The 25,090-nt window shown below is 37.3% G+C and overlaps 1 protein-coding gene across 1 annotated transcript in view; it reads left to right on the forward strand.

Moving 5' to 3' along the window:
* Positions 1 to 1,496: 1,496 nt before the first annotated feature.
* LOC139145398 (protein-tyrosine sulfotransferase 1-like) overlaps positions 1,497 to 25,090 on the forward strand; it is a 100,018-nt gene continuing 76,424 nt past the window's right edge. The window contains exon 1 of the mRNA XM_070716541.1: positions 1,497 to 1,641. The gene's annotated coding sequence lies outside the window, so the exon portion shown is untranslated. The remainder of the gene's footprint in view (positions 1,642 to 25,090) is intronic.

Below are 25,090 nucleotides of genomic sequence, written 5' to 3' on the forward strand. Positions count from 1 at the left end.
GCAATATTTGACGGGCGCCAGCGTCGCTCTTCAGCTCGGAATGTTCGGTACATGTTGAGTCGCCGCATGGAGAGCCAACTTGGTCTCATATTGCTGTCGTCATAATCTGATAACGAATTTTGTTGTACCTCGCAACGCAAACTTAGGCCTACAGCACAAGGAAGTGGATCGAATTTTTTCCCTGAGACTTGACCATCCAGTACAATGTTAAATTACATGAATCTCGATGAAGGAAACGCTTAATTTTTTGACATAAAACTGAAGATTTGAAGGTGGGTACTTGTAAAATATATAAAAAAAACTGGCCTTGTAGTTTGAAAATGGCCAACTCCACATTGGAGTAAGGTCGAACGTTTGATCCGCTATCAGTTGTAACTTTGATATTTTTTCCATTACTGTATTGTTACCTTTTCAAATCAGTTTTCCCGTTCTACTCCCAAAATCATGTCGAACGGCTATAAGTGTTCAACCTAGCTGTCGGCGTTCGGAAAGTTCTGTGTTAATGTTGACTAGCCAACTTTAATTCATTTGTCAACTATGATAATGTAAAAATGCACAAATATATTGTATTATGCAATTCAATATACTGCGCGGAAACGAAAACTAAAAAGTATAAGCTCAATGGGAAAAATTGCAGATTTTAGCCCGTCAAGATAATATCAGGTGTTATGATCAAGTCCCTGTCGAACATATATTTGTATCACAGTCCCCCTACGCACTGTTTATATTCGGGTGCTATGCCTGCATACAAGTAAATGTCGAAGAGCAACGTTGTTTTTGTCGGCAAGACTGTTTAGTTCAATAACATGTGACAACCCTTTGAACCCTCCTCAAAATAAGTAGGCCTGACTAAATATGGCCTTGTTCGGCGCATGTAGCATTGACATAAACATTTACATTGTAATCACTTTCATGCTACAGCTATCGTATTTGCTATCGGAATAACGCATTATAAGTTTCGATCCTGAAATACATAACACCGGGTAAACAGACTTTGCTGTAATACACAGCATATACTGTCATATAACCTATAAGTGCACTATAGATGGCGGGCTAGATCAAAGTGCGCCATCTAACGGTATGTACGTCTGAGATTTATATTCGTTCACGCTGACACAGTGTGTTTAAACATCGTCTGAAATATGTTTTATTTTAGTCGTTTGTAAATGTGATAAAATACATTGTCATGTAAACGCCTACTCAGGAGAAAGGTTAACGTCATAAGAATACATACGATTAAATAAAATGGTGTTAAATTTACGATGGCAAGTAGGCCTAGAGTGATTCTGAAATTTTGAAACCGGATGTATAAATTTCCTTTATTAGCAACTAGGCCTATGACTTCTATGTAAGTTTGCATTAATACAAAACACTAACATTGATAATCGTTGTCATTCCGATTATACTAAAAAGTATCGATCTTAAATATCATTAAAGTATTTGCTCCCGATTTGCTGTGTTAAGTCAAAACCCCTCCCCGCGTCCGAGACATGCGCAATCGGAAGCACGAACACGGGTGAAAGGTCATAAAACTGTCAGATCGATCGCAGTCAGCGTAGCGCGAGGACGTACACGGAATTGTATGAATTTTGTTTAGGTCTGGACAGGAACAAGAAGATCCATGCAATATGGTGAAAAGATGTAAGTATTGTCACTGCTTTGATCATTTTTTTAATATAAAACGAACACTGTGTGTCGAAATCTCAGGAAGTGAACCGCGATGTCCTTGTCAGTGCAGTACATGTGTGTTGATAGTTGTACTAGTTCACAAGCAAACTCGCTGTACTGTTCCTGGAGTACCTGTCACGAACCTCTCCGTGGAGAGTCGAAGTGACCGTGAAACTGAAAGTCATCGATCTGTGGTGCAATTGCAAGGCATCGTCGTTTCAGATTCACCAGTCCGCCGATGTGCACACCGCCGTTTCCCTCCGTTGGCCTTCTTTATTCACCGAGCTGCACTGACGATGACCCTGTTTGAGTTCTGTGGGTTCTGAAAAGGTCAACGAGGAAGTCTGTATTAGGCTGTACAGTAATGATGATCGTCAGATCAGTGTGAACCGCTTGGTAACTATCTCCTGCCATGTGGAGCAAGTACCATCGGCCATGCCCCTCCTTTATATTCCGGTTTTCTTGCGATATAGAAGTCGTGGTTGTCATCCCGCCGCGCTGGCCGACTTTCACTCATGATTTGTAATAGCATTGAGATATACCGCTGTAGGTCGTGCGATACTCTAGTTCTGTAAAATGTGGACACGCATACACGTCTCAACACTACTGGTGAAAGTACTACAGTTTAGTACAAAGTATTTCTGCTACTGAAAGTAAGATAATATTATTTCCGTATTATTAAAAGACGCATCAACATTGTGCAAACTGCTTTCATTTTCACGGTTCCCAAAAGCTGGGGCTGTTATCTTGTAACCAAGTCTCTGAAACATAGCAGTGTCTATACATACAGCCAGCAAAGTTCAGTGACTGAGTAACACTCGCCATGTTTGGGTAGATCTTTAGGGGCCCAAGCTGCAAAGCAGAAGGTACATTTATGTACTTCACATTCGTACATATGAGACATGGCTAAATCTATGAAAATAGATTTTGGGTCAATACCATTTTATACATACTTAGCAGGATGAAGACTGGGCAGAAAAAGGGGTAACTTAGGGACCGTCTCAAATTGTTGTATAAGTTCAAAAAACGAAGTTTATTCGGAGGGGATTTGACCCCCAGTCAATCAGTGAACTTCACTTTCACACTTTTATTTTTTGATTAAAAGTTCTCTGTAAAAATTAACAAAAACTGCACACTCGTATGGACAAATTTTGCTGTAACTATTTCCAACTCATTCTTGTAATACTGACGGTGGTTAGTATTCAAATTTGATTGATTACTTGACGATGTAATATGGTCAGGGGCAACATATTCTTCAGTAGCTATAGCACTCTCAGGCAGGCATCAACATTATGCACTTTTTAACTATGGTTTAGGGGAGGGGGTTTTGATATATTAACGAAGGAATTTTTTTCTTGAACTTATGCAACAATCTGAGATGGTTCCTTACTTAAATAGTATTAATTTCTATATAAAAATGTACAGTAGTTTTTCCTCCTTTTTATTTTTGTGTGTTTCAGTCCTACAACTTACACATTTCTGCCTGAAAGTGATCCCTGTATGGTACTCGTTGGATATGACATTAAACCTCCAGTGATATTTAATCGTATACCTTCTGACTAGTGCCCATAGGTACTCTGTAAAGATCCCAGTCCACTCTCAATAGATCCATGCCTACACATATACCTGAAATGTCAAAATTACTGATGACGCAGGTAAGATGGTTGTTTTAGGGCTTATTCATTGTGAAAAAGAAAATTAGGTACCCTGGGCCTTCTTCAAGTTGGCGAAAGGGGAAAAAAAAAGATTTATTAACAAGATCTATTGAAGGAATACCCACTTCAAGATGTTCACTGTGATGATATCTCCCAGTAAAGATAGAAAAGAGCAAGTCAGAGCGGCCACTAACCAGGGTTTTTGGGCAGTTTCAGTCCATTTGTGAATTTATCACTTAATTTATCATTTACAATGCAAGCATATTTGATATCAACCATCTAGTTCAGATTAATTTTGTTCCGGAGAACAAGCAATGCCGTAATTTGAAAGCAAAGTATTAGTTACTGTACATGTTGTGTAAAATATTCAACGTTAATGTCGAAAAATGAATTCTTGTCCAGACTTAAACTTGTGAAGTTGTCGACAGCGCCTTTAAAAATTAGACAGACAGTATACAGGCTGTGTTTCATGGTAAGTTGAACACCAGGAGTTTGGACATGGTTTTGGGAGTAGGTCAAAAAACAGCAGTGTTTAAAAAAGGAACAAATACAATGGGTGAGACGTCAAAGATTTAAGAGTGTAACTTGAGTTTTAAAGATTCTTTGTATCATGACAAGCTCCTTCCGAGCTGGATATAGGTAAAGAATTTTTGTGAATGTTGGGTACTTTACCGGAATGTGATATGCATCTTCCAATAGAATGAAACTGCTGTGAGTACCTGAAACATGATACAGAACGACTTGAATAAGGAAAAAATTACCAATTCCATTCAGCATATTGAAATAGGAGCTCACAAAAATGTGCTGAAGTACATCCGTCCCCATATACTCGTTTCTATACCATCTAATCAAATTTATATGATCATGTTTCAGTAATAAAGTTTTTCTTCAGCGGATTCATAAATAGATCAACAGTTTTCCGAATGTTTTCTCTGTCCAGGTTGCGCTTTCTTCCAATTGCTGTGTCAAAAAAAATGGTACCGAATAAATGTGAACAATTAATCTAAATTCTTTTTTTGTGAAGAGTTTCATGGATTTGTAAAATTGCCATCATAAACTGTAATTTATCGTAACTTGCATTATCTGCCCGACCAGGAGGTGATCAGGAAGAAGTACATCAAATACGTAGATGGTTTGGTTTGAGGACAGGTTAGCTTTCATGACAGTTAGCCAGGTGACAATGATCCTAGGGATCAGATTTGTTCTTGTCTGTAAGACGATTACGGAGGTGCCCTGGCCTTCTTGTCTTCGATTGGAATTGTAATCCAGTGAGTAAATTTTCTGGCAAGACAATCTGACACCCGAAGCAGGCCTTTAAGTAATCTAGTCTGATAATGAACTGTCAGATATTCAAACTATTCAGTAGCTCAATTGGTTACAAGACATTATCTTATTCTGTTCACTCCTGATTCCCTGTTAAACATGGTCCTCACTCACAATTGATAACAACGGGTTTGGGCCAAACCATACTGTAGTCATAGATAATAATAGTGGGTTTTGAGCCAAACCGTAGTGGGAAAGGATCAACAGATCAGCGACGACACTTGCTCATCAAGTTTTGAAAGCTGCAAGTATCGGTGTGCACGTGCATCGGGGTCTTCAAACTATTGCCCTACACACACCTCTCCAACAACAACAACAACAACAACAACAATAACATTACAATAAGAAAGGCAACAATTATCAGTGCCTCCAGATTACTAGAAAAGTGCAGTTATAGAAAAAGGAAGAAGATGCCCTTCTCACTAAGAATATTATAGTTTGTTACTCCATGGTGTAACTAACAGCCCTGTGGCTATCTGTGCCACACGCTTTCACTCTCCTGGTAGCATGGCGTACATCTAGAGCAGTCAGGTGCCCAGACATGCCATGCAGTCAGCGAGTCAGCAGTCAGGTGAGTTAGACATCAGTCAGTTAGCTAACACTACACTCACACTAATTAAGAGTCAGTTAATAACATTTCATCACCGCAACCAGTGAAAAATGCAGGAGATCTTTCTTCAACAGAACAATACCCAGCCAGGCTTTTAATAAATAATGCAATTTCACATTGACAGGGAAGGTATTCATTCATTGAGGCATCATGAAGTCATTCCCCTGGTAATATATTAATAAAGAACCGAAAATAATTAGATTGCCTCCACACACCATCAATCACTTGTCTAGTGTATGTAGAATATGTTTTTGTTCTGTCATCCCATTATTAGACACTGTTGTTGCTGAAGTTTTCCCCGTAGAGTCAATTTATTTCATGTACGCAAACATGTTGTAACCCTGTGTTGCCCTCTCTTTAAAGCAACTTTTGCGTATCTTTTTCTGTGGCACACCTGAAGTACCTTAATTACTGTTCAATTTACTTGGAATGTACATCCTTTTCACAAACTTTCCAGTTCCGGTGAACTTGAGCTCATACGGTACACTTAGCTGACTCTTTAAAGGGGAAGTTCACCAACAACTTAAATAATAGTCATGCAAATATGCAGAGCCTGGTGTGAACATGAGTGACAATGCCATACCCTTTGGAAGATGGTCCCTGCCATATCACGACATGAAAGCGGCAAGCTTTTCCCCCTACGATTCAAAAATACAGTGAGTTGATGAAGCCCTAAAATGCGGCTTCCACCACTATTTTTATCCTTTTATGTAAAAAATTGTGCGAGTCATAAGTGGTGAAAATGACTTTTCTGGAATAAGTGACCCTAAAGCGAAGACATATGTAAAAATTGAATATGATTGGAACTAATTTGGGATAATTGGATCTTCATATTTTTCAAATTTCTCAAAAGTGGTAGGATATAGCTGAATGTTACAATATTGCAAATTACTCATAAAAGCAAGTGTAACTTAAAAAGAAAAGCAGATGAGCTTACATTTGCAGGTGAAAACGACCTTTCCTCACAATCCAATTATCCCAAATTAGTTCCAATCGTGTTCTTGGTGAACTTCCCCCTTTAATATGAAATGAATATTTTTTTGCCTTCCGAGGCTTTGTAAATCAACTGGACCCCCTAGGTTTGAATTGATATGTAAAATTAGTCAGTCTTGGCCCACTCTCCTCCTGTCTTCCCTTTTTTGGGTACACACCCAAAGCTTATAAAATTGAAATATCGTGGGTAGAGGAAAAAACGAATCTGTGCCGAGGAAATGTTTTAATGCTTCCATATGACTTTGGTTATCGCAGTCATCATCCTGACGATGGGTATGCTCGGCTTGTTGTAAAATACAGCTGAGTTTATTCACAAGTATGCAAACCAATTCAGCCAAGTGATGGATGATGCTTCACATTGACCGTGCTCGTTTTCCAAAGTAATCATCAATTTTATGCAGTCAGTCCATCACTCCTGCTTTGCAATCACTCTCCATCTTCTTTCATTATTCTGTGAATTTGATGATACTTTCTTTGGAGGGAATCCTCATCAGGGGATATTTGCATAGTTGACCTCCGCTGTCACCGGTGACAGATGGAATTCTTGTCGCATAGCACTATCAGTGGGAGGACACTATACGGTTTCTGGTATTTTGCCCGCCCGTGTTTTATACACTGACCGTACCACATGTGTGGCCAACCGTGCATTTATGTCCATTTTAGGATTAGGGAGAAACGGAAATTACACGGATATTTGTGTCAAGTATAATGAAAAAAGAACTCAGTGTTTTGATATGTAGGCAGTTGTAAATGTCAGTTTTATCAATATTTTCTTGAAAACGATCTTCCTAATTTAGCTCCCTTTATATAAACAGATGATATATAGAGTTTGTTTTTGGTTAGCAAAGCGTAAATCATCAATCATTTTTTTTGTTTACTGACAACAATGCAAAAGGAAACAAATTTGGTGTACAGGTGAGGTTTACACACAGAACAAGAGAGAACAAACAATGATCAAATTATTCCACCTATCATATTTTTCAATCATTCATTCATCTGTCAAAACACATTTAATCATCCGTGGGACCGTATCCATGAGATTTTATGCAGTCGACCTCAGAAGAATGTATTCCGCATCACAGCAGCGTATTGTGATTCTAAATTTTTAAAAACTGATTTGAAAAGTTAACAAATATTCGCTAAAACTATCACAACTTATTTTCACTTTTATTTATGTTTTATCTTTGTCCTGAAACGTGTACGTTGATTCTTGATTTATTCATGTTTTACAGAACAGTATTATATGTCTGTGAATATACATTGTATGGCTCTCTGTTATGGAGAAATCTCTTGAAGGGACAGAAGTCATAATTTGCAATTGATATTTTTGTTATTTCTGTTTGTGCAAGGAAAACAATTTCCCCTCCCCCCCCCAAGTGAGTTCAAATATAAAATGCTGGTCTAGCAAACACAGTAGATTGTATACAATATGAAATGTTGTTGTTGATAAATTAAGTCTACCGTAGTCCGGATACAAATTTGATCGTAGACATAACATTGATACATTTACATAAAGGCTCTGAGGACAAGTTGAATACAGGGCAATTCGACATAATTTTTAGAGTGGAACAAGATTGTGTGTGTTCACCAAACAAAATAAATACACTGGAGACTATATAAAAATTTGAAGCGAATGGAGCTTTGTAAAACATGGATGCATAAATTTACATAAATTAGTGTCAAATACAACATGCACACTTTAATACTTTGATGTGCAATCAATGTGTCTGTGAGCCTTAGGAAGGTCATTCAGGGATTACCAGGTTGCTAAAAGACTTATCAGATAATCCGCAATGTTAAAACTCATCTTTATGTGTTGTGTGAAGTGTGAAAACAAAGCCAGGCATATCTAAGTCAATCCATCATCAGCCTGGTGTAAACACACAGTCTGATAAAATGTTCCTTGAGGTTTTTCCAATTAGAGGGATTTGTACATGTGCAAAGGTTTACTGCCTGCAGTCATTTTTTGTACCATGCTTGATAATTGAGAGTGGTATTCATTGCTGTGGATAGACCGAATTTGTTAGATCCTGGTGTTTTCTTCAATATGAACAAGATAATCTAGGCGTGATAATCTGTTAATCTGTGGTACTCAACAGCCAAGTTAAGTGTGTGCATGTGAGCTTTGCAATTTGATGGACAGGAAGTTGGAAATCTCAATGAAAATTTCATCAAAAGATTCACTCCTAGAAGAGAAAAAAGGTATTAGGGAATTGTAAGTTGGAAGCCAAAGAGAACCGACTAGTCACACAGTGTATAGATGTTCCTCGAAGCGTGTACAGATTTGATGAATGGTTTACTCCTGTGGTGATAGACTCAGGATTGCTGGACATTTACGGATCACTTGTATACATACATACTCAGAGATCACGTTGTCTGTCTCGTGTACACTGTACACTGCAACAGACTTGCTGTTGATGGATTCCTTCAGGGGGCCATGACTGTCTGTCTGTGGGGTTATACGGCGTGGAGAAAAAAGGTAAAATTGTGGCCATGTGACATACTGTTGAGAGAGTGTACACACTCTCTTTACCTTGTGATTGCTTCATTTGGCCTCAGCGTTGACACATCACTCCACAAGTGATTTCACTTTGTTGTCAGACACAGGCCAATTTCCTTTTCTCCAAAATCTTAGTTGATACGAAAACTATAAAGTAAGATGGGCGCTAGCTGTGTATAAAAGAACCAGATTAAAGCGGAATATCAAACCTGTAACACTGGAGGGCATTGACAGAAAAGACGAGACTATACAATTCACGTAGTGTGTCTCTGATTGTTATCAAACCTTGCTCACTCATAATTTAAAGACTTGTATATAAGATTGATTGATTGTATATGCCGCAACGCTATCCATCACACTTTCATATCAAAAGTAGACACGACAGTGTAAATTTCAGATACACAATGTTGCAATGTTTTTCACAGCGTTTTCCATAAGTGAATATCAGGGACTGGCCACCTCTCTGTTATCAAGCAAGCCACTCACATATTGATAACCATGCAAAGGAATACATTTCCACAACAAAAGAATATGTAAATTATGTATTGTTATGTAAATTAGCCATCACCTGTTTTTTCCAAGGTGTGGAGGACACAGTCTCTGTTCAGCCATGGATGGGCTCCATTCCTGTATGGTAAATGTTTCAGATCAGATTTAATTGGGGAGAGCGGCTGTGATTTTTGATGATAAGGCAATTTTATTTTGTTCATTTCTATCAGCTTCTTCCTTTGAACACAAAGTATCATCCTTGCCAACATGCAGACAATGCTGTATTGCCGTCGAAAAAGGTATACAAGTCTGGACTTAAATTCAGCTGTTGACAATAACATTTAGGCAAAACACTTTTATACATGTACAGTATGTACAGGCTTTGTTGACAACTACTGTATTGTCATGTTGACTATGTAAAGGTAAATGACGCGTCGGGGACAAACTTTTACAATTCTTTTCTGATCTACCATTTATGGGGGTTCATTTTAAAGCTCTTGGTCTAAGAAAACTTTTCACCGTCTTAGTTTTTTAAATTTGAAAATTTTATTTTTCTCCATAGAATTACTAGTAACACAGGGATGGTGGCCATTTTGAATTTTAAATATTAGAAAGTTTTGGGTTATTTGTTTTTCTTGTACCAAAGTTTGCACAGTGACCCCCGATTTTTATTCTTGATTTTGAAAGACAATGGTTGAAAGATTCCTGAAGAAAACTTTGATCATAAGTTTATGTCTTTCACTTTCAAATTGAGCTTTATGCTGTTTGTACCCAGTTCTATTGCATAAAGTGTACATTTGAAGCTCTCAAACAATATCTTTTTATGGCTACAGGGTCAGTACTCTCCTGGAAAGTCCTTTAATTTTCCAGCTTCACGGAAGGTCCTGGAAAAGCGTATAAAAATAGAGTCCTGCAAAAGTCATGGAAAACAATTTGCCCACAATTTTCAAAATTGACAAGATAATCATTCATGACATCTTAAAAATGATATGTAAAATAGCGTATGAAATATTTTGAATTTTTGGTGACTTTGAGTGTATGGACCCTGTGGGTATATCTACATTACAGTAGATGCTTTGTTTGGTGTTGTTGGGTGATGACCGACCCCCACGAATCCCATTGTATACTGTGCAACCTCCAGCTGCAGTCCCCCAGCTACCTGACACGTTGGTTACAGAAACTGGCAGAGAAGCCTATCACCGCAAACTGCATCGGACTGTTACAACAAATAGACTGACTAATATTTGTGTAATGTCTGTGAGTTTCTGACAGAGCGACACAAAGGGGGAATAATTGATTTGACAAACTTGCAGTGAAAATTAGTTTGTCTTTAGATTTAGATCGGAAAATTAGATTTAGTACAGCTAGTTTTACACAGCAGGCAATGTTGATAGACAAATTATATGATGCGGGTAAACGCTCTAATGCAATCCACAGTTGCTTTGTAATTTGACTTTTGCAAAACAAACATGCCCAGCGCTGACGTCAAACCGAGCAAATTACAATTTATGGTGACAAAAATGTGCCTGTTTTACATGAAAACTATGCAATATTTTTTTCCCTATTTATTGAAAGAGGCATTAATGCTTTCTATGGAGGCCAGCTCAATGGTAGTTTTGCCCTTCCAGTCAAACAGTCTGGCCTACTCCGGAATGAAATGTGGCACTCTGACTGCAACGGTGTTCTAGAGTATGGAAAAAGGACGTTGACGGTGCCATAGCACGGTACAAACCAGTAAATGCATGAACACTCAGAACAGGAATACCCATAATGCTATCTGCATTTCAGCGAATACATGTACTTAATACTTAAGTACTGTTGTCCATTCGAATTCCAGGTTTTAACCAATTCATCAAGTGTGGTCAGGTAGGAATTTCTGTTTCGAAGTGTTCTCCTCAACAAAGTGTGTATTTAATTGCAATGAGAGAGGGGTTTTCATGTTGATAACTTTTTCAAGGACACATCTGCAGTGTACAATTGGATTATGAAATGTCACAGTACCAGCATCTTCAAAATACATCCTACCACTCTTGTTATTAACTGAAAACAGCCCCAGTAGATACGTGTCGATAATATTTGACCTCGTGGGAATGTGTATATGTACATGTATACTGCTATGGTATACAGGATGTAGACTTTATTTTCAAGATATTTTTTTACACAGAGAGAATTCCAACACTTTAGTTCCACATGGTCCGTTATTAATGGCTGGCATGTACACATTTATCAAGACACTTTGCACTTTTTCCATATGGTAATTCACGTCATTCACTCATTAAATACTGATTAATCTTCCTCTTCAATGTATTTTCCATATTATCGGTATGATCGGCCCGCTCACCAGACTTGACAAAGGAACATTCTTTCCAAAAAGTTAAAATATTCAAAAAGTAGCATAAGCTAGAGTTCAATTTCACATCTGTCATAATGGCTGAAAAATAATAGCACCATGAGTTGAAGTACGTGTTGGTTTTGGAGATTCCCTTACTGTACTGCTATTTGATAAAATGTTTTGGAAGCTTGCTGCAAATTTGAGATGTAAATGTTAAACCAGCGTGACTGCACCTCACTTTCTGATCAGCTAGAAATGCCACTGACTACTGGTATGATAATACTCTGACGCTAGATATTTGATTCCAAATGTTGTACCGTGCACTGGAATTTGTGTAAAACCTGTGATTGTTTAAACTTTTGGAATTTATTCGATATATTCATAGTACCTTATATGAGCTGTATGTAATACGAGCATCTGAACTGAATGCATGCACTCTTGATGCTACAGTGTGTGTTTCTGTAACCCTTAGAGCGCCAAGGTCAATTCATGTCACCTTTACAAAATATATGCCAGTCAATTTTTTTCATATTTTTGCCAAAATTTTGTTAAAAAACTGTAGCCAATGAAATGTGATGTCCATTTGGTCCAAAATTATCAAAAAATTTACGAAAAATTCATAAAAATTGGTAAAATTTTGCACTGAAATTTTGATGGGAAAAAATTACAGCACTCAAAGGGTTAAAATTTCATCATAGTACGCCTTTCTATCGTTTCTTTGATTTCTAAAAGTAATATTTTTGTAGACAGGACCGGGTATGTATAAGTCATGTTGCTTGTCTGGAAGATTATTGAAGTCTTGTAAGGATGCTCTTGGTCCAAAGTCAGGAAGTGCCCCAACTGGACTGAATCTCTTAAACTACCATTTTGCTAAATCAGCAAGGAAGTACATACATGTACTGGTGCATTTATTCATATTGCAGTATGTATGTTGCATCTTTAATAGCAAGATACCATCTGCTGGTATGTTATCAGTTTGTTTTTCATCAGAGAAGTGAAATTATTTCTTCTCATTGAATAAGGTAAATTTTTAAAGGTAACAGTTTCATTATGTAGGTACATGTTATATGGGTCATCAAGATGTCTTGGGGCAGAATTTTAATGGCAGGACATGTAAGGGTTTGCTCAATGGTGCATTTCTAACTGTTTGTTAAACAAATGTCCAATTGTGCAAAATGTGATGCATTAAGTTATGTTTTTTGATGAGAGTCAATGTGGCTATCTTATGGCAATCGTAATGGAGAAGATTTCACATCCAGAGATACAATATTATTCCCGTACATGGAATAGTGTGATTTCATCAAAAGTTGATGCAAGGATATTGACATATTGACGAACATGTAAGTGCAGAATATTTGCACTTCAATTCATCTGGACAAAGTACGCATAATTTTCATACGATTTACAGAAAATGTATTTTTGAAAGTAGACAAGGTGAAGAATTAATGCATGATGGCATAAATACTTGTGTAAGCTAGAACCATCACTACCGGTACATCTGCATGGAGTCACCTGGAATTCTGTGAAATGGTACTACTAATAGTATCTGTAAATCCTACCAGTATGTACAGTCAGCTGACAGGTTACTCTGTTGTTGAGGATGGCTTTACTTGTAACTGTAACAGTACTGCTTCATTAATTTTGACCAATGTGTACCATTTCACAATTTGTTAAACCATGAAAGGCTACAGTTTATTGTAATGCGTTTAGATATGTAAACCTCTTATTTTATTGTCCACTTCCACACTCTTTTCAAACTCGGTCAATAACACATAAATCGCAGCCAGAAACTTTGCAACTTTTATACTATCAGCAACAGTGTCTTTGATGAAGCGAAAAACCCATCTAAATACCTGTTGATGCTAATAGCATCATGTAATCTTGCCTTGTCTGCCAACGGATATTCAATTCTATCGGTACATCTATGATGATCTAGCAAAGACAAGGATTACAATGAAAATGGCTTTGTCACTTTAAGATGATTGGGACAATCAACGATGTAACAAATCTCAGATTTGTGAGGTGGGGCTGTTTTGGGCGTTTCTTTACAGATATTTGCAGATAATACTAAACAAGGTAAAGTTTATACTATGCATGATACTGTGCAGTCAGTTTTCATTGATAATGAGTGACACTCAGAGACACTTTAGATACAATGGAGAGACTTTAAACCACCACTTTATTCCTATGAACAGGCATGTTAGGAAAGTTTTAGGGTGAACTACTGTATGCACCAAAATCTGGCATGCTGTCTGTGGCGTTTTTTAACTGATCGTGAACTTGTGATTTAGTTTAGAAATAAATGCTAAAGTACTACCTTCCTTACTCTATTGTCAGAGATTTGCGGTTTTAGAAAATTACACGGTGTACCGTAGTCTAGGTGTTTTGAAACTTGTCACATTTAAAGGCCTGTGTCAGCGCCAGATTGTTTCATAAAAATATTTGCTTACTAGATTAAAATTTCAATATAAAACAAAAGGCTATGACACCTCCATAATCCTCTTACATACTAGAACAAGTCATTGCTGGTGACACAGTCCCCGCTGGATTATGGTGTTTGAATTACGGTGATTGAATTACATGCTTGGTAGCTTCATTACAGGGGAGAGGGGTGAATTTGTTACATGTTGGGAAATCACAGTACCGTAGTGGTCTGTAGGGGTCATGTTTGTGTAGTTGGGACAGTAAAGTTATGACTGTTTGTGTTTTCCATGGCAATGCTATTAATGTATTATGTTGCAAAAGCAACAAAATGGCCGCCTTGTGGACATATTGGATTGCATCGCACCGGCCATATTGGATCACATCACACCAGAAACTGTGGCAGCCACATTGGATCGCATGATACCATTGATTGACATGCACATGCACACTACCGTACAATACAATGTCTGTGTGCCAAGTTTGAACAAAATCAGTTCAGGGATAGTTGAGTTATGGTTTGAACAAATACATGAAAAAATCGCAACAAAATGGCCACCTGGCAGCCATATTGGATTGTATCGCATAATAAATTGACATGCATATGTAGCCACAGTACTTTATCCTTGCACACAGTTTGTAAAATATTGGCTCAGGGGTGACAGAGAAACAGCTGCTGACAGACGGACGGAACGATGGGCCCCAATCTGTAAGTCCCCACCGGACTGCGTCCGCGGGGACTAACAAAGGTGATTTGAGGGATCGCCCAAAAAGCCTTTAATTTCGGTGGATTTCGTGGTCAAAGCATGTATGGTGTTGCTTGATATCCAAGCAGCTCATTGGTTAGTCTGTGTGTTTGGTGGGTTTAGAAGGCCCAGACATGGCTGTAATAGCTTGTAATTGTAAATGTTTGGGGCTCAAAAAAAGACCAGAAAAAAAATTTATATCATCTTTAATATGAATAGGGCCTATTGTTGTATCCACTTGAAATAGCCTTGAAGTTGAAGTTTTGCACCTATTCACACCATTTTGATATTATTACTGTTAATCTTGACCTTGATAACTCTATTAGTTTTGAAAACCTCTTTTCATGAAGGTCAAGACATAACATGTATCAAGGAAAATTACATGCTGTACATTACAATAAATGAAAGACATAAAAATTCTGAAGTTGACAATAAAGACTTGGAAAACACACCAAAAGGAAATTAAATCAAATGAAATAACATTTAAGACAATTCCTCCCAGTACTGACAAGCCTGCTTAACCCTTTGAGTGCCAATGTCAATTTCGACGTCCTTCTAAAATATATGCCAGTCAATTTTTTCTCAGATTTTTGCAATAATTTTGATGAAACTATAGCCAATGAAATGTGATGTCCATTTGGTCCAAAATCATAGAAAAAATTATAGAAAAATTCATAAAAATTGGTAAAATGTTGCACTAAAAGTTTGGTTGGAAAAATTACAGCTCTCAAAGGGTTAACATCTTATGATGAGCCTATTACATGTGTAAGTGCACACTTTCTACAAGTGATGAAATTTTGAAATGCAAATTTTTTTGCTGCAGATATTAGGGATTATGTGAGTGAAGAACTATATTTTGTAGTGTGCCACATTTACAAACTGGATGATAGCAGGTTTCTGACAACTGCCGACCACACAGGAAACCTGTTCCAATTACAGAACAAAAGAGAACCACGTCTGATCTCTCTCAAAGTACCGGTATTGTGACTTTGTCCCTATTAAATCAAGAAACTACCCTATTTTTTTCAGTGCACTTACAGAAGTGTCCTCCTTGAACCCATTCCATTATGCTTTGTATGGCATAACTCTGTGGATTTGGCACCGCAATTTGAAGAACACATTGCTCACAAAGCATCGTGACTTTACCGGTAGGCTCCCTAATCAAGGAGCTACCATTTTCCTTCAGTCACTGAGTGGCACGTACCGTAGCGTCCTCTGTGAACCCATTCCATCATGTGATAATGCTTTGTACTGCATTTACTCGGAGGGTTTGGACTCTGGGATTTGAAGCGATTCAAAGTAGAAAGTGTCTTTAATTGGATTGGAATCAGCACACTCCCCAGGGATGTGACCAAGTCGCCATCTACAGAGCAGTGAAACCGACATCCAATTATTTCAGGGATCGTTGAAAAAAAAGAAGCTAGCTTTGATGGTTACAATCACAATGACATTGACCGTTGAATGTAATCCATCCAGTATTATTGTACAGTGATTGTTCCTTAGTGTTCCCTTTCGGCCGCAGCTTTTTAAACTTCGTTTCACCAGTTTTTAGTGTAGGATCTCTCTGGCATTTTGGGATACTGGGTTCTCCAGGGTTCTTCACATGGTCACTGGTGATAGGATTGGTCGCCCTTCTGTCAAGCAATGTATTCACATGCTAATGACCATACAAAAGAATACCTTTTCACAACAAAATAATATGCAAATTGTCTATTATTATGTAAATTTGCATCTCTTCTGATTTTCCAAGCTACAGACACCGTATGCATCAAGTCACAATGTATAATGAAGGTCACAATCATTTATAAGTTAGGCAGCAAATCATGCGATACCGGTATGTTTTTATCATTAGGTAGAAAAAATTTACATGTTTGAAGGGGGCGCTGCACCCAACACAGTTGTAATTTGCTCAAAAATCATTTGTTTGCAAATATTTATTAAACTTAACATAATTTTTTAACCAAAGATTAAAATATTGGTTGGGTTTACCTTTTATGTTCTTTAAATACTATATAACAAAACAAGTATTCTGTTTGGCAATATACGGTAGTTCTTACGCGAGGCATTTTAATTTTGCTCTGTCAACCCATGCCATTTTAAAATGAGGATAGATGATGCAAAACAAAATTGTCATTTTTAGCTACTCTAGACTATAGTCTATTGAAGCTATTGGGATGGGTATCCGTCTGGCGTCAATCTGTCTGTATGTATGTATGTATCGTATGTATGTATGTATGTATGTCCGTTTGTGAGGCGTCCGTCCACCCAAATATCTTGAGAACCACAGTACTTACGGATTTGATATTTGTTGTGTAGATGAAAAATATGATTTTGAGAAACTTTTTTTTAAATTTTTGATATTGTTGAACATATGCAAATTAGTACCAAAAAAGGCGTTTTTGGTAAAAAATCTTCTTCATAATCGGTGGTCAGATAGCTTTGATATTTGGTATACAGGTCCCTAGGGATAACCCAACTTAGATTTGTTCAAATTTTGATGACATATGGTGATGAAATATGCAAATCTGTATTTTTAAGGAATTTTTTTGTCATTTTTGGTCAAAACTTTATTTCATCAAAAGTGCTCATCTGACAGCTTTGATATTTGGTATACAGGTTCCTACAGAGGAACTTAATGTGATATATTGAATACCGGTATATGACGAAATCTGCAATTTTTTATTTTGGTGCAATTTTTGCCATTTTTGGTCAAAAACTGTGTTTCTCAGAAACTACTTGTCTGATGCATTTGATATTTGATATACAGATTCCTAGGGGTTGTCTTAGTATGATATATTGAAATTTGTTGAAATTTTCAATTTTATTATTTTTGGGTCAATTTTTTCCATTTTTGGTCAAAATATTTGTTTCTCAAAAGTTGCTCATCTGATAGTTTTGATATTTGGTACACAGGTTCCTAGGCTTTATCTTAATGTAATATATTGAAATTATGATGAAATCATCAATTTTGTATTTTTGCAGCTAATTTTGCCAATTTTGGTCAGGCCGTCCTGAAATGTGCTATCAATGATATCCACCTTCTTCATCAGTACATGTGTCACAAAAAGTTATTCTCTACATAACACAGCAGAGCTCTGTCAACGGTTTGGTCACTTGTTTTTTCAAATCGCTGGTCAGACAGCTTTATTATTTTGTTCACAGGTCCCTAGGATGACCTTAGTGAGATAATTTCATACAGTCAGGAAATATTTAATTTTGTATCCATGTCTATAGTAGCTTCAGGGACATTGGCCCTATGTTTTTGTACATATGCTCTTCTTTCAAGTTAAATGTTCCATTTAAAAAAATAGTGTCAAGTTTTTGACTTTAATTAATTTTTATCATTAACACCAAAAATGAGGTTTTTTACCCCAAATATACACCCCCTTCATCCTTTGAGTAAACTATTGCTACCATACAAAAACTTCAGACTCTCTGCCTTTTGAAAATATATACATGTAGTGTTAGGGGGGTTTCCTTGTCATATTTGATGAGAAATATAGCTTTGAAAAAAACCATGTTAGCAACATGGAGCGCTACCTTATTAGAGGTCCAACCATTTTTATGTGGAAAACGGAATACCCAGATTTGTTGACTGACATGTTCGTGTGTCTCTTTAAATTTTTATCGACCTCAGGCTAGGTTATAAAATGGGCATATGCTTCAACTGAGCAGAATTAGACGTGTGGTTTTGCGTTCATGATTATTTGCATATGCTATATATGGTGTGTGATTTCAATTTTATAGCTAATCAATGAATCCCTTCGCCATCGAAACCTGGTGGGAATAATTCAGGTAGGTGTGTACATGTACAGGGTATTTTGCTCATATGATCGTAGTAGTGGCATCCTTTCTTGTGCATAAAAATCTGCCTGCCTATAACATAATAAGGCGTTTAAATTTGTGCGAAGAAGAACAGTACATGTACATTTATGTCAAAGGCAGATAATTCCAAGTTTGAGGCTGTCACGCTTGACGTGTTACAGAGCTGAGGAGTGCATTATTGAATGAGCGTAAAAGCATTTCTGGTATCAAATTATGTCGGGTACTTTCTTTCCGACCTGCATCGCTGACTCATTACCATCTATTAACATGCTGAAATTTTCCTGAATTTTGTAGTCAGTATTGTGTTGTATTCATTTCTGCTACGAGTCATTATCAAGGTAGAATATTTATTACTATAACGTGAAATTGAGCTTTGTATACTCATTTCATGTTTGATAAGGTTCTTGTAAGCAACTGTGAATGTTATATATTCTGTATCAGGATTTTCCTCTACCTCAAGAAACAGATAGAATGTTAAAATTTGCTCCGACGGGAGAATATCCTGATTTTAACATTTCCACATGGGGCACGTTACAGAGCTGAGACGTGATGCTGTGATGCTGGGGTGGTAATATTTCTGGTGTTGAATCCTCTGTGGTACAATCTTTACCGCATTGCTGACCGATTTCACGTCTGATGAATTCAGTGTAAACATTCAGAACGTGATGCTCACTGTATCTGTGCATGAGACTGAACAAACGACCGGACACTCGAGACTGTTTAATGGTGTGTTGTGCCTCAGTAAACTGCATTGCTGACCAATTTCACGTTCGATAAGGTTGTTGTTAACAATTTTAATGTGAAACTCGCTGTTATCTGTGCACCAGATTGAACGATGAACTGTAACTCTTTGGTGTGTTGCACCTCTGCTATACATGTATACAAAAAATGTGTAACAGGAAATTCCATCATTTTATAAGTCAGGCAGGGAATGACATGTATGAAGCTTGAACATGATATTCACCGGGTTAGTTATCACGGCGCGGCATTCATGAAAGGGGCTTTGAAAGTGAACAATTGACCTCTTGATAGCTGTAACCATTTCGTCTGATCAAATTAAAATAACGACTCTGCCCTAGTTTCCTTTCAAGGGGGAGAGCGTGACTGGCAAGTGTTGCCTGGGGTTCCCTGAAGTTAAGTTTCAGGAACTGTGTCTGTGTGCACGCCAGTGTGCAGCTGATGTTTTAATGGCCTGTATGCTGAATGATCTGCTACTTCACAAATTAATTGTCTCACTAATGTTTTTATTGTGGTCATTATGGCTTGTAACCAGACAAAGAAAACCAGCATAAGCAATTTATGTCAGAATGTAGATAGATGAAATTTATGAGGTGGCAGATGAGATGAAGCTGGTCGCTATGGAGGCTCAGTTACTAAGCTAATTGGATGGACACAAGGCATGTAATTAAAAGCATCTGGTGGTACCGGCGGCAGCCATGCCGAAACACTGGAAATGGTAGATGCGTTATTTATGCGCACACTGTGTTCGGTGTTCATGCAAGGCATTGCAGTATAAGGCCGGAAGCGGTCTCTAGAATAGGATGTAATAAACTCTGTCATTTGGTGTTGCTATGGTGATATGCAAGTTTCATTGATAACATCTAACATGCATGGTATCCTTTGCGTAGTGGGATGATATGCAAGCACAGACCTATATGCCCCGGAGCCAGATTGGGGGGAGGGGGGATTTAGATGGTTGCTGATGTTACTGATGCTACTGATGCATGCTCTAATGTTCATCCTTTGGGTTTATTTAGTCTCAAAGTGAACTGTACATTCTGTACTTGTATTAAAGTGCAGCATAGATGTTCCTTACAAGGATACATTTAGTAAATTACACGACCTGTGTCAAATTTAGACCATTTATTCCTTCATTCAAAAATCATGTATTACATTTAGATGAAAAAGAATACTGCATTTCTGTGCATAATGCATATGACTTAAATGCTTAAATGGTTCAAATTTATTCAAAATTTATAAATTTTGTGTCAAATTTAGACCATTTACCCTCCTGACGTCAGGCAACTGTTCACCTACATGTACATGTACCCTCAGGCACATACCGGTACTGTAGTCCCTTGTTTGGCTATGCAGTATCAAGCCCGGCACCCTTAGTCTAAATATGGACAATTGCACATGCGTTTCTGAACTACCTTTAGTTTGATTTTAAAACTATGCATATTGCTACCAGCCAGTGTTCCATTTGTAAACAAAGCCAGTTTGAGATGAGAAAAAACAACTCATTTTGATCATAGTGGTGTCGACAGTGAAACTGTTGATGTTTCTATTGAAATCCAGTTGAAACTTTAAGCAAGTTTACCGATGATTTATGCTTTTGTGAATGATGAGAAAGTGATCTCGAAGGGTACAATCTGATGGACTGTGATCATGTGATGCTACATGAGCCAAGCCCATCACCCATCACTTCTGCTTTTGTTATGCGGTGATTTCGCCACGAAATGGTTGCAAACTTTACTTAAAAGGCATGACATTTATTTCGATCAAACTTTTTTCCAGAAATCAGATCTTGCTGCCTGTTCCATGCAATGTACGATAATTTACATCATTGATACAGGTTATAGGGCCCTCACATGCTTGGGCCCTTCCCATGTACAATCTTGGTCTACAAAGCCCAGTTCAGGGCTGTAAAGATTACTATACCAGTACTGCCAAAACTCTGAAAAAATAACAAGTATTCACCTAGTCAACACAACTTGTAATGTGTACAATGTCCACTTATTGATGCCGACTGAATCTGAGCCTAGAACTCGTATCTGAATAATAACATGGCATACTGTACACAATCGTTACATTGGCAAGACTAGTACCATGGATTTCAACGAACTGTGCAGAGAAGAATAGGAAAAAGTAATTGGTTAAATGGAAATAGAACAACAAAAAAATGAATATACCCGTATCACCAACAGTTACAGCTATAATGCGTTATAGAATGATGCATGAATGTGAAAGTTATTACATGTACTGTATCTATGATATGTACATGTACATGTACATGTGTTTTTTCATAGTTACTGAGGTCTGTGTTATCTTTTATTTTATTCACACACAAAACTGTACTCTTTCCATATTTATTGAAAAAAGTACACGCAAGCATTATCCCAGATGTATGGATGTACTGTATGTGTTTGCTTCAGTGAATCAATGGAAGCTGTTATCATGGGATTATCCCCGTCTAATCTGTATCCCAGAGTTGAGAGGATTAAACTTAATTCCTCTAAATCATGGATAGTGTAAACTGCTTGCCTTCTGTGGTTGTAAATTTCCCAACTTTAGCGCTCCTTCCAGCATTAGTGGTTTTTTTTTGCATCATCACTTTCCGCGGATAAATAATATTGGCAGGTTTCATCTAGTTGGTATTGTTACATACATGTATGCATTATGTGTGTATGCCATTAGTTGTAATTTTAAGGTATGCCTGTGGGAAACAGCTGGTACTGATATTATATTCTGGACAATTCTAATTGTCCACCTGTATTTTGAAGCGGACTTCAATCATTCTAAGGAGCAGAAGGTAGATTTCAATGAATATTCTTATGAGCACACTTTGTCTATGCAATTTTATCACCTTTGATTGAGACTCCACTTCACCATCCCAGTTTTCATCGCTTTGATTTGATCTGTCATCAACTGCAACTGCTACGGTCTGTGTACTGCAAGTAGTATGTAGAAATTCTCTTCACACCCACGTACATGTATGTGACAGACTTCATGCATTTCAGTTCTTTGTCAGTGGTCAGATCCGAAATCCAACCATCTGTTCTGTCTGGAGATTTCCCTGATAAATGCCTTTTCCTCCTGACTATGGACAGAGAAAGCACCTTATCCACCCACACTAATCACTTTGGAGAGACTGACAAAGTGCCAAAACCTGGGTTTATAGTGAAATCCGATGCGTGACGTGTGTGTGTACAGTACATGTACCGTATGTAGAAGTGAGGGGGAAGGATGTTTAGTGACATGCAATGTAGATTGAGTGTTATCATATGCCGAGTTTTATTTCGTAGTAAGGACAACCTGGGCTTTCAGCAGCTTGTAGCATTAACGTTTTTGCTCTTTTGATTTCACAATATATTGATCAGGTGACTCGTGTACATGTACTACAGAATTTATCGCAGCTCGCTGTTCAGAGGGCTTTGACGTTTTATGCTTTTAATTCATGAAAGTTCTCTTGAAATTGCAACAATTATCAGCGACTGCCAGCTTGGCCAAGATTAGCAAATAGAAATTTCTTCAAAGCATGCCTAATAGGTACATGGTAGATTGTACAATAAGGGTATCAGATCAAGGGCATATTCAAAAGAACACCTTAACAAAAACCACAACTGATATATAGTGTGTATGTGAGCCCTGCTGTGAAGGATGTTTTCATGGTCACTGGTGTTGTGACGTGTGTCTCGGCCAGGCTGGAAGTCACACCTATAATTGTTGCAATTTCATGTACGCCTTAAGCAATATCAAGCAAATTTTTTAAAGTCCCCAGACATCCAAAGGGTGAGCTGCAACACTTTTCTTTAGTACTGTACCATTGTGAAAATTTCACATACCCTACACACTGAGAAGAACGACACCTGTGAGTTTTATGTTGAGACAGTGCTAGTCTTGTTTGGTCGTCATACTGGTAGTAGTATTCTATGTTGATGAACTGTTAATTAAAACAGGAATTTCATAAAATCCAATGAACAACATTTTTTCGCACTAAAGTTATCTCACTTTGCTGCGTTAAATACCATGGACCCAAACACTGACAAAGATATTGGTGAGAAGAGAATAAAATAGACCTACTGACAATGTTTGTCTTTTTATAATCTTCAATAAGTCCCTCGTAATACTTCTTTTGATATTTGTCTGAGCTTGCTTCAATAGTGATAAATCATGCACAGACTTAGTCTGTCGTCAGATGGCGGATTGTCATAAAATCTCATTCATAAACGCATTGGCAAAGCTAAAAAACCCTCAGGATTTTGGAATGTTTTGAAATGCATGCATGTATGAATTGTATATTTTGTTTACAATAACCTGCTTTGTTATCGTCCATTTACTATTATGTTTAAATAAATGATTTATATAATATCTTGATATTTTTCAGAAGTTTTTGATCATCGATTGATAATAGTCAACAAATATACATATAGGACAAAGATCGACATGAAAATGTCACCGTGTATAAATATTTTGTTCTACTCCGGAATACAAGGGATAGATGGTGTTCTTTAGACTGAGATCATGTGATGGTGCACGATCCGTGGATAGCGTTACTAAAAAACCCATGTGGGCAAACACATGGAAATACAATGTATTTCTATGCGTTTTTGTGCATGTGGTTATGTTTGTACTGCAGTCCATTGATTCAAAGTCCAGGTTTAAGCCAGTCAAAGATGATATATATGTCTGAGAACATGAGCTTTCTTGATGCCCTATGTTTTGTAACACAGGGCCCACAGATAATGACAAAGTGCAGGGCAAGCAAAACTTTTTTAGCTCATATTTGGTATGTATATAAATACCAAAAAGAGCTTATATTGTGAGTCGGTGGCGTCTGTATGTCTGTACATTGTATGTATGTGCGGATGTATGTCTGTCACACGCAAAAGCTCCAAAACCTACTATCACAGTATTTGGTGTACAGGTAGACCCAGGGGTTGAGATGTGACGTTGTTCAAAGGAACACGTCAGTGTCAAAAATATGCAAATGAGGTGAGAAAAAGGGGAAATCCTGCAAATGTGCGGGAGTGGTGGCATTAACTGAAACAGCCCACACATCTGAGTTAGAGATTCTGTAATCTCTAACCTATTTGTATGCAGTGTACCAATTATGTATAGGAGTGATGGCAGTGATTGAAACAGGCTACTTCACTGACCTTGAGTCATTTCCTGCCATTGTTCATGAACTGATACATACTGGCAGACCTGCTGAAACCATGAAGGACTGCGTTAAACAAGTCCTCTGCTAAGCCTGTTCCTAAAGTTGACCTCCAGTACCTTAAGTTTCAGACCTTATTTACTTTTGTCACTCTTGTTTTTCTAGTTTAAATATTTCTTGATGGACCAATTCAAACCAAATATGAGCACACTGTCCTTGACGGTATTTTTTCATTTGACGTTGATCCCTCTTTCTCCCAAAATGAAAATTTTGATATGTGGAACTCTTTTGTTGTAATTAATTTGAATTTCCTTGAAAAATAATTTGCCAAAATATGCCATTTAGAGTTGAAACCCCTGAAAGATTTTTGAACAACAAACTTTTCAGACAAACTCTGAACAGTGATTCAGTATTACATATGGTACATATAAATGTGTACATGTATGTACGTATGTGCATATGTATATATATATATATATATATATATATATATATATATATATATATATATATATATATATATATATATATATATATATATGTATATATATATATATATATATAACTGTATGTTTCCATGGTGCAACCATGGCTTATAATAATTAGTCCAAATATGTGGGTGATAGTCAAAATAGAATGGAACGCAG

Source organism: Ptychodera flava, chromosome 12 (genome assembly GCF_041260155.1).
Source record: "Ptychodera flava strain L36383 chromosome 12, AS_Pfla_20210202, whole genome shotgun sequence".
NCBI lineage: Eukaryota > Metazoa > Hemichordata > Enteropneusta > Ptychoderidae > Ptychodera > Ptychodera flava.